General features: G+C 44.3%; 1 pseudogene; it reads right to left on the reverse strand.

The window, feature by feature from the left end:
• Positions 1 to 3149: 3149 nt before the first annotated feature.
• LOC125550090 lies at positions 3150 to 10840 on the reverse strand (annotated as a pseudogene).
• Between the last annotated feature and the right edge of the window lie 1005 nt (positions 10841 to 11845).

The following is an 11845-nucleotide window of genomic DNA, read 5'->3' on the forward strand; positions in this document are numbered from 1 at the left end:
GCCGGGGGCCGCGCCGCCCGTACTTAGGGTTCGTCCGCCGGCCGTGTTGGCCGGCTGCCCTAGAGAGTCCTTTTTTCCTGATCCTTTGATCCGGATTTTCTCTCTCTCGCTGGTCGCTTTAATCGACGTTTACTTTTTGGTTTTCCGCTCTATGTGATCCGGTTTGCGTTGCCCACCGCCGCAGTCGACCCGTGCGTCTCTACTCCAACACCGGCGCGATCGGCCGACTTCTTCACCGAATCCGCGCGTCTACCCGTCGGTCGCCTCGACCGGGCGGCCTTGCGCGTCGTCCGCGCGTCGGCTCGCCGGTCGCCCCGACCCGGCGGCCTTGCGTCATGCGGCGGCCCTTCACTGCCGCCGTCCGCGCGCCGGCCCGCCTGTCGATCTGCGCCGGCCGTCACCGCCCTGCTCCGACCGGGACTCCTGCATCACCCCGACCCGGCAGCCTCGCGGCATGCTGTGGCCAATCATAGCCGCTCTGTTGCCCACCGCCGTCGACTTCATCTCGGACTAATGTGCTTCACATTAGGCCCTTTTTCTAATAGTGGACCTGCTTAGCAGCACTCACCTATGCAGCTCATGCACTGATTTCAGCTCCATCTCTTCGTTTTTCTATTGCATGACCATGTATAGGTAGAAGTTGTTCCCTCTGTTCCAAATACGTGAGCGAGCAATCCATCAAATTGCATGCAAAAATCAAAATGTAACTAGGATAACACTGTATATTTAGTGTAGAATCTTGTAAACTGAATACTTAGTGTAGAATCTTGTAAACTGAATATTCAGTGTAGAATCTTGAAAACTGAATTTATGGCAGAATTAGTACATGAAAATTGAACTTATTGTTAATGTAATTTAGTTACCAGTTTGGGAGTACAATACTGATCTATTATGAGAGATTAAAGGTAGATGGCCATTCCTTAAAGAAACATGACACAACAAAATTCAGAGGAACTTCCTCAAGCCCCTGTTTATATTCTTATTCTGTAATCTTATTTACTCACTGAATTTTCATTTTGTAGTCGTTTCCTTGTAACCTCCAATTCTAAACCTTGATTAATACTCCATGCAGGCAAAATTCCTAACCGTTGGAGTAGCTTCTTCATAAGCCTGAAATGTAACTTGGTAAATCTTGTCACATGTGTAAATGGTTTAGAAATGTTCATTCAGAGATGTCATTGGTACTCTTTGCTACATGGTTAACATGAATTGACAGTAACAATATTTAATTCAGTTAACTTGAATTATCCGGAGTTGACCAATAACAAGAAGATTTTTCCCATTTTACATGTGTTGAATAACCTGTGAACAAAATTTAGGTTCCAAGAAAGCATGCATGATGTTGGGAAGAAGCATTATTCCAGTATTCGTTTGTGCTGTGCATTTTCATCAATAAAATATGCATACTCCATGTGTGTTCACTGAATTTTCATCAATATGCAGTGTATGTCCACTGAACATTTGCATCACAGATTCACAGTTCATTCTAAATTTTTGGGAAGTTGACAGTGTATCAACTTGACTGAACATCAATGTGCAGTGTATGTTCACTGCACATTTTCTCTCTGTACCAACCTTTTCTTTCTCTCTCTATCAATTAAACTCGATTTTGATTTTGACCCTGACAATGAATTTCGATGGCAATTTTGATTTTGATTTTGCAGGATCAGAGGAGAAATTGGATCCCCCCAGGATCAGAGGCGGGCAAATTATGACAGAGGCGTCGGGGGTGGGGATCGGGGGGCGTCGGTGTTGCCCACCACCACAACTAGCTAGCGGCCAAAGTGGACCAGCACAGCTGCGACTGAGGAAGACCAGCACGTCGGCGGTGGGCGGCCGAATCATGGGCGAAGTGGACCGGTGCAGCGGTAGTGGGTGGCGAAGGAGCCGCTAGTGGGTGGGAGGTGAAGGCGTCGCCCACTACCACAACCTCCGCCGCTCGGCATGAGGAGGTCCTCCTCGTGGGCCGGCGGGGGAGGTCCTCGTTGGCGGACGGAGGAGCTCCTCCTGGGCGGGATTTTAAGCGAAGCAAGACATGGTCGTGGGCGGTGCAGGAGCTGCTCTGGGAGACGGCTGGCTACGGCGGCTGGCCGTGGCGACAGTCGGCTGCCTTGGCGACGCGGACGACCGGAGGACGAGAAAGGAGACATGGGGTTTATTTACAGAGCTCTGAAAGTAGAAGGGCGTTTTTGCAAAAAAGCCAGTGTACTAGGCGCGTCACAAGCTTTTCCGGATGGAGGCACTATGGGTGTGTTTGGTAGGGTGCATGGAGGGTGCATGAGGGCAAAAGTTCCCAATCCGACCCACTTTTACTTGTTTGGTAGGGTGCATGAGCTCACATGGGCTATGCTCATCTGATGCATAAAAAGGCCCTTAGCCATACTCATCTCATGCACCCCAGACAGGGTGCATGGAGGCAGCCATGCTGACCCTGACACTCGTAACGACCCACCAGACCACATCTAGATATGTTTATATTTTCAAAAAATGTTCAGAATTTTAAATTTGTTTAAATTTTTTAAAAAGTTACAATTTCAATTTTTCTATAAATTTTTGAAAAAGTTTAGGATTCCAAAGTTTTTTTAATTTTTAAAAAATCTTCATAATTTGTTTGAATTTTCAATAAATGTTCAGAATTTCAATTTTTTTAAAAAAATCAACAATTTTCGGAATTTCAAAATAGAATAAAAAATTGTTTGAATTTCGAAAAAAATTAGAATTTCAAAAAAAAATTATTTTTTTATAAAATATTCAAAATTTATTTAATTTTTTAAAAAAGCTCGGAATTTCTAATATGTTCAAATTTTAAAAAAATCAGAATTTCCAAAATTAATTTTAGTTTTCCAAGTAATATTTAGAATTTTTAAAAAAATCAAAATATGTTTAAATTTGTGTTCATATTTTTCCGATTTTGTTCATCATTCAAAAAAAATATTCGGAATTTGAAATTGTTCAGCATGTCTAAACACATGCAGGCTGCCAAACAAAGTCTCGGCTCAGCATGTCTCAGCGCATACTTCGCTGCCAAACAACAGCAACTGCATGGACTCAGCATGTCTACACTCAGCATGTATGAGAGGAGAACAACTAGGCTAGGTCCATACATACTACCAAACACACCCTATATGACTCCAACGATTTCTGCCCCTCTTGCATGCATCACACAGTACATTCAGTTTGAGAACCTGAAACCTACTAGACTGACTAGCCTGTTGTTCCCTTCCTTTCAGACAATAACAAGTAAGATAAATTATTAGCAACAGCTGCCCAAACTGCATTGCATATCATAGAATGATAGAAATAATATCCTAAACCAGCATAAACAGCAGCAGCAGGTTCAGTATTGCTACATGTAGTTATTTCAGCAGGTAGCTTCCTTATATACAGGCCTCATGTCCGTTAGCCTACACTAGTTTCTACAGTAGTTACTTCCCCGCTGTGACAAGTAGTAACAAATGTACGTACCAAAAGGTATATTTATTTTTTGAGGATAGGAAGTTAACATACAAATCCTCCCTCTTCGTCTTTGTCTTGGATGTCTTCTACATACTTCTTACTCAGACCTTATCCACTCTTGGAAAGCAAAAGTAAACAATCGGAAGTTCATATTCAGGTAGCTGGAAGCAGAAAATTAACATACAGAAAGATCCTTGGAGGATCCATGTACATTCTTGTCTCCTTAATTTGCTAGTCTTCCTTCCTCTCCTGGAAAACAAAATGAAACAGTGGGAATTGCATATTCAGCCGCTAATATTACCATCGAACCAGTAAGATGCAATGGAATCAACAACAAGAGATTAAGACAACAGACTAACTACATATATTGGAAAAAGAGGAATGAATTTGCAATATGTATTACCTGTAAATCGATGTTTGTCACCATGTTGTAGGGCCCCCTTGCGTAAAATAGGTGCCATTTCTTTTCAATACCTTCATCATCTGCAGAAGCCTCGACATGTTGGATATGACTGAACTTGTCCCACTCGGGGCCAAGCTTTCCCAGGGCCATGGAAGCGAGTACCTTTGGGCTGCAATTGAGTAACAAATGACTAGGATTTACAGTTTGTAGGTACAACGGGAGTTGTTCCTCATCGTACATAACTACCAGCTTGAGTCTTTGGAGTGCATTCATCTCCTGCAACGACACGAGCTTTGGGCAATGGTTGATCTCAAGCTTTTGCAATCTGGGGAAGTTGGATATCTTAGTCAGGTCGGGTAGTTCATACAGATCGAGCTCGACTACACAAGCAAATTTCTCTAGAGAATGAAGGCGCCGGACACTCCATAAGGTTAACTTTTTCAACACCATTGCATTGGTGGCAAGGCCAGGTGGGATACACATTAATTTGCAACTTCTAATTTTAAGTTCTTCCAAGGCCATCATAGCTTGCACTTCCTCCTCCCATTCCCATTCCTCCCATTCAACCATTCCATCAAAGATCAACTTGTGCATTCTTGGAAACGCAGCAGCAGGGTGCGACAAAGTATTGTGACTATGTGGCTGCACGAATTCAAACCCTACATGCTTGATCGCTGGAGCTCGCTTGACCGCAAGGTACTCTAAACATGGGAGCACACACAAGCCATCTGGGAGTTGCATGCAATAAGCTATCCCACTCATCTTTAGTATCTTTATAAGTTATTGAGAGGCATCCGTATCAGTTTTGCCGACATCATCCATCTTGGGAGTTGACGCCCAAAATATTCGTTAATACGAAAATCTTGGATGCCAGGCGGAGGGTATAGGCCATCAAACACATCCTCGATCATCCATTGATCCTTCTCAGACACCCCACCTTCGATCAATCCATTGCTGCCTCGTCTACTCATGCAGTTGAGGGTTAGAATGATAAGATTGGACTTTTCGCCAATCTTGGCCCCTGTGGTGAATGATGCAGCAGATACATTCTTAATACCAACTAATCCAAGGCGCCTAAGGTTGGAAAGAGGCCCAAGCTCTTGCAAACTACACCAATCATCATCCATGTGAGCTCTGAACCCATAAAGTGTCCTCAGATTTGTTAAACCACAAAAACCCCTAGGCATACTATTTACAGATGTCTCATCAAGGTCAAGACATCTCAGTTCCCTTAAGTTTACAATGTTATTGGGAAGTTTCACAAAATTCTGACAACCGTCAAGACTAATGTGCTGTAGGAATTTCATCCTATGGATGTTCTCAGGTAGACAATTTAAGTCACTGCATTTTTTTAGTGCTAAATACCTCAAGTGTTTCAGCTTATACAGAGATTCAACCAAGGCAACAAAATTTGAGGATTCTATATGCAGCGTCCGTAGGCTCGAAAAGGATGCCAATGAATCATGTGACTGTATCTTGAAACTCCCAATTAACATTAATGATCTTAGTGATTTCTGCTCTTGTAAAGTTTTCCACTGAAATTCATCTGATTCTGATCCTTTGGTTTCTATAGCCAACCTAAGAAACCTTTGCAAACTAATTTTGTTGTTAATATTTTCTCCTTTGTGAGTTATTAGTGCGTCATCTCTAGTTAAAAATTGGGCAAATGAGCGAACAACATCATGCATATTGCAGAAATATTGACCAATATCATCTGGATCTGGCTCTATAAGGTTCCTTAGTATTAGTTCCTTGTAATACTCAGGTCCTAGTTCTTCTAATCCATCTGAGTTTCCATGAACAAAACCTTCACTGATCCACATGCCGACAATTTCAGAGGATGACATATTTTTATTTTTAGGTTTAAAGGGAGAAATGCAGAAAGCATTGCCTCAAACAAGAGGGCAAGTCCTCATAGCTAAGACATATTGCATAATTTAGCTCTTCTGGCATTTGAGATACTGACCATATAGTATCATCCAGAACCTTTTGCCAAGCATGTTGATCTTTCTCCCTCTGGCATAGGAGTCCTCCCATCACTTTTATGGCCAGTGGCACACCATCACATTTTTCTATAATTTGCAAGCCAATACCCTTTAGAATCTCGATCTTAGGTTCATCATTTTGTGTTGTGAGTACCTGCAATGAGTTGAATATATAGTTAAGAATGAACACATAAACACATTACCAATAGATGGTGCCATTATTTTGGTTGCCCCGTTTTCGGAGAAGGAGGTTTTTGATGCTATTGCACAGATGAAAAACAATAAGGCTCCCGGACCGGATGGATTCCCGGCAGAGTTCTATAAAAAGTGCTGGCACATTATTAAGGGGGATTTACTACCCATGTTCCATGATCTGTTCTCTGGACAGCTTCAGTTATGTCACTTGAATTTTGGGACTATCACACTGCTTCCTAAGAAGACGGATGCGGTGAGAATTGAGCAATTCTGGCCGATCTGTCTCCTCAATGTTAGTTTCAAAAATTTCACCAAGGTCGGGACTAACAGACTCACACAGATTGCGCATTTTGTGGTGCAACAGTCCCAAACTGCTTTCATGCCGGACAGAAATATCCTTGAAGGGGTGGTCGTCCTACATGAAACACTCCATGAAATCCATTCCAAAAAATTAGATGGAGTAATTTTTAAGGTGGATTTCGAGAAAGCGTACGATAAGGTCAAATGGCCATTCCTCCAACAGTCATGGCGTATGAAAGGTTTTGATGAAGCCTGGCGCCGACAGGTTGAATCATTTACGCAAAAAGGTAGTGTGGGAATTAAAGTTAATGATGACATAGGTCATTATTTCCAGACACATAAAGGCCTCAGACATGGAGATCCGATGTCCCCTATCTTGTTTAACATTGTGGTGGATATGTTAGCAATCTTGATAGGAAGGGCTAAGGAAAATGGTCAAGTAGGTGGATTGGTACCTCATCTTATCGATGGAGGTGTATCCATCCTTCAGTACGCTGATGATACAATCATCTTCATGGAGCATGACTTGGCCAAGGCTAGAAATATGAAGCTTGTGTTATGCCTTTTTGAACAATTGACCGGGTTAAAGATTAACTTTGATAAGAGCGAGCTATTCTGTTTAGGGAGGGCCAAAGATGAACAGGATGCTTATAGGCAATTGTTTGGGTGTGAGTTAGGAGAGTTACCCTTCTCCTACCTCGGGATTCCAATCCACCATCGTAGGCTGACAAACAGAGAGTGGAAGTGCATCGAGGACCGATTTGAGAAGAAACTGAGCTGCTGGAAGGGTAAGCTCATTTCATACGGAGGCCGATTAATCCTGATTAATTCGGTGCTCACGAGTATGCCAATGTTTCTCCTATCGTTCTTTGAGGTCCCAGTTGGTGTTAGAAAGAGACTGGATTTCTATCGATCGCGTTTCTTTTGGCAGGGTGATGAGCTTAAAAGAAAATATCGGCTTACTAAATGGGATATCATCTGTAGACCGAAAGACCAAGGGGGTCTAGGTATTGAGAATCTAGAAGTTAAGAATAAATGCCTTCTTAGCAAGTGGCTGTGGAAGCTCTCATCGGAGAATGATGCTATGTGGGCTCAAATCCTTCGCAGCAAGTACCTCCAGACAAAAACTCTGTCCCAGGTTACAGTCAGGCCGACCGATTCGCCTTTCTGGAGAGGCCTGATGAAAGTCAAACAGTCCTTATTTAATAGGACGAAGTTTGTTATTGGAAACGGCTCGAGTACACGTTTCTGGGAGGATACTTGGCTCGGCGAGACACCCTTGGCCATCCAATATCCGTCTTTGTACCGCATTGTTCAACGACGTGAGGTATTCGTCGCATCGGTCTTTCAATCTACCCCCCTTAATATCCAGTTCCGACGAACGCTAGCGGGCAATCGTTGGGAAGAATGGCTCCGTCTAGTTAGGAGACTGATGGACGTCCAGCTTTCACAACAACCCGATGAATTACGCTGGAAATTGACTAAGTCTGGAGTATTCACGGTTAAATCAATGTATATTGATGTTATTAATTCGAACTCCATTCCTACGTCTAAGCATGTTTGGGATGTCAAAGTTCCTTTGAAAATAAAAGTGTTTATGTGGTTTGTCCATAAATCAGTTATTTTAACTAAGGACAACTTGATAAAGCGTAATTGGACAGGACCTACTAGGTGTAGTTTCTGCGATCGGGATGAGACTATCAAACACCTCTTTTTTGATTGCCCGTTGGCCAAGGTACTTTGGCAGACAGTCCACATTGCTTTTAATATCAATCCACCGAATTCTGTTAATGCGTTATTTGGGACTTGGCTTAATGGGATTGAGCCTGGCTTAGCGAGACATATTCGGGTTGGAGTTTGTGCTTTGTTGTGGACTATCTGGACTTACAGAAATGATTTGGTCTTTAACAGAATATCATGTATACATTTTTTGCAGGTCATATTCCGAACTACGGCACTGATCCGTTCGTGGTCGCTACTCACCCAGACGGAGGCCAGGGAGCATTTGGTTACTGGGTCTTTCCGCTGGAAGATGGTAGCTCGGGATATCTTCAACCGGTTTGGATGGCGGTCATGTAATAGGATAGGTATTTAGTTTCCCTATCTGGTTTGAGCCGGCCGGTTGTGGCATCTTGTCTTGGCTAGTTGGTGTTTCTAGCCTTTATTTGGCTCTGTGTGACCTTTAGAGACCTTTTAGAGACCTTTGGAATCATGTTGGTACTTCTTTATTTGGTTAATAAGATGGCCGTATGCATCTTTCTGATGCAGAGGCCGGGGAATCCTCCCTTTTTGAAAAAAATAGCTGGTGCCACTGTGTTTTCCACACATTTGCTAGATCCTTGAGAAAATATACTCCTATAGGAATTTCGAACTTTGCCTAGTGCCCAGGACACTCGACAAACACTGAAAAATACCAGGCGAAGCAATTATGAGTTCCACATTCAGCAAAGAGGACTCGCCTAGTCATTGGCTGGCAAAGCTAACTTTGTCGAGTTCTTTCATGGGCACTGGGCAAACACCCGTAAAATTCTTTGACAGGTGTCATACACAGTTTGTTGAGCGCCCCGACACTCGGTAAAGGCCACACGTGTTGACCTCTTAGGGCTTGTGCATGTCGTGGCTAAGCGCGGCATATCGGGAATGTGGCAAACATTTTCTACGTTAAAGAAAATAAAATATAGAATGTTCGTCGAGTGCCTATTAGGTGACACTCAGCAAATGAAACCACGCTGTGACAGAGCCGTCAGCTGCTCTGGGTGGGGCCACATTGTCAGACCTCCACCGAGTTCTTTGTTTCCAGTACTCAGCAAAGAACGGCCTTTGCCGAGTTCTATTTTTTCGCCGGGTATTTTTTTGCACACTCGGCAAAGGGACTGCTTTGTTGAGTTCTTGGCCGTTGTACAATCTTTTCCCTAGTGCACTCAGCTTTCTTTAATGTTTCCAAATGCAAAATATTAGGAACTCGGCAAACAAATGGCCACTGGGCAAAGTTGTGTTTTTCATTAGTGACTAACATAAAGGTGATCATTGTAATACCTAAATTAAACTGCCAAGAAAACATGATATCTTGGTTGATAGTTGTATGTGTATGTTGTAATCTGAAAGTTATAATTCAATATAGTCATTCAAATATGTTGTGAACTTCCCATGCATCATATTTGCATGTTTGACTGTCATACCAATCAGATCTAACAGTAAATTGGAAGAAGCATCAAAAGTCCATGAAGTTGGACCTACCAATCACAGTGCTCACAAGCAGTCAGTCTGTGTACTGTCTAGTCACAAAAAATCAGTGCTACTAGTACATGTATAGTATTTACCAAACAGTGGTGGACAAAGAATGCAAGTGGATTTATGATAGGAAGTAAGTTAATCTGCTTCGAAGTAAACTACTAGTGCTAGATTATTAAATATTAACTGTACTGAGAAGTTAATACTAGTAAGTAGGTATGACTCACCTGCTTCCTAAGCTATGACCACGCATCTTCATCACCTAATTTTTCAACATGGTGGTAGTGCATAGTTTTCATGCTTCGGGCAACAGTTTCATGTCTTGTGATGATGACTACTTTGCTACCGATGCCGCCGTAGCTAAAGGGAGGCATCAACAGTTTGTCCCATGCGTCGACACCCCACATGTCATCTAGTACAAGAAAGAACATCTTGTCTTTAATGGCATCCTTGAGAGCAGTGACAAGTTGGTTCCTGTCTTGAGCCCCACCCCCAGGTAGGTCTCCACCAGCGGCAGTGATAGCCGTACTCAATAGCTCAACATCATTGAAATCATGTGTGATGCTAAGCCATATCTTCTTAGTGAACTTGCCTTCGATACCATCATCATTGAAGACCTTCTTGCCAAGGGTGGTCTTGCCAACCCCGCCGACGCCAACAATAGCCACCACCATGAGGTGATCACTCTTGTTACTGACTGCCTCCTGTGTGAGCACCTCCACAAGTGCTCTCGAGTCCTCCTTGATCTTCTCACCAACTGCACCTGACCGCTCCATCAGTGAATCAGTTTTGCGGTTAGTGGCGAGAGATCGAGTCATCTTTCTCTCTTCGTAGGCTTCTATCTTGACGAAATTGAAACTTCCACCCCTCTTGCAAATGTCATCCAAATTTTGGCTGAGCCTCTTGATGCGGGTGCCGATGTCGTGGGCGTGGAGGGGATTCCGCATGCAGAAGAGGAGTGGGTTAAGGCACCCCATGTCCTTGGATGGACCCTGTTCCATGACCTTGAGCCGACATAGGTCGATGATGTCGGTGGCCTGGTACATGGCACGGTTCAGTTCCCCCACCCACCTCCGCACACTCTCGTCGGTGATGTTCCTCCTATCAGCATCAGCAAGGAAATTCTTGAGGTCCCCAAGCTTGACACTCATGTCTTCGATCCCGTCGGACATGCCGATTAGCATGGCCACCTCCTCTTTGGCCATCTCGGCGAGCATGCTGGTCACATAGGATGCTAAAGCATCCAGAACCCCTGCCATCACAGCTGGGAGCTTGTTCTGTTAAGACAGTAAAACATGCAAAGAAAATTGTCTTGGTTACCAACAATTAATCCCATGGAGGCATGTTAAGAAACCTCACAGCGTATCTCGAAAGGCCATTGGCCGATCTTTATTAGATAGAAAAGAGGGTACAACAAGGACAGTTTAGGAAACTTAGACTGAACCCAGAGTTTACAAACAGCCCTGCCAAGGGTCGGCCTCCAAAACAAAGGCACCCCCGCTACAGCAACGATCTCAGACCACCCAGGTGAGGGCCGGTCTTGCAAAACATGAACACCCCCACAGCAACTAAGTTGGCAGATCAACGATGCATCCGGCGGCCCTCCACATGGCCACATCTTCAACTACCTGCTCCAGAACGCCGGACGGCGAAGCTGCCACCTGGTCAAAGACCCTGGAGTTTCTTTCTTTCCATATCCTCCAATGCATCAAGATCACCACCGTGTCAAAATTCCTTCGGATGTGCTTGGGAATGACAGCCCTCGTCTGCAACCACCACTCCCGAGTGGAGGCAAAGGTGTTATCGGGGATAATGAAATCGGCGCCTGTCCAAGATCTGAAGCGCGCCCAAACTTGTTGTGTAAAACGGCAGTGGAGAAACAAGTGAGTGCAGTCTTCCGGCGCTTGAAGACACAAGGGGCAGACTTCGTTGGAAGGCCAGTTCCTTTTCTGCAGATTGTCCGCCGTAAGCAACGATGGTGCACCACGAGCCACATGAAGAACTTGCCACGGGGGGGGGGGGGGGCGCCTTGGATTTCCAAATAGGCTTGTAGCAGTCGAAGCGAACGTTGCCCAGAAAGAACAGGCGGTATGCACTTTGGATAGAGAACTGCTGGTTTTTCGTCAGAAGCCATCGCGGCGTGTCTCTCGCCTCAGGGTTTAATATAGTGGCGTGTGCAATATCCCAGACCAAGAGGTACTGAGCAATGGCAGGGAGGGAGAGCCCACCCGCAATGTCATGTACCCAAGCCTGCCCGGTCAGCACCTCTTTGACA

This window comes from Triticum urartu, chromosome 4 (genome assembly GCF_003073215.2).
Source record: "Triticum urartu cultivar G1812 chromosome 4, Tu2.1, whole genome shotgun sequence".
NCBI lineage: Eukaryota > Viridiplantae > Streptophyta > Magnoliopsida > Poales > Poaceae > Triticum > Triticum urartu.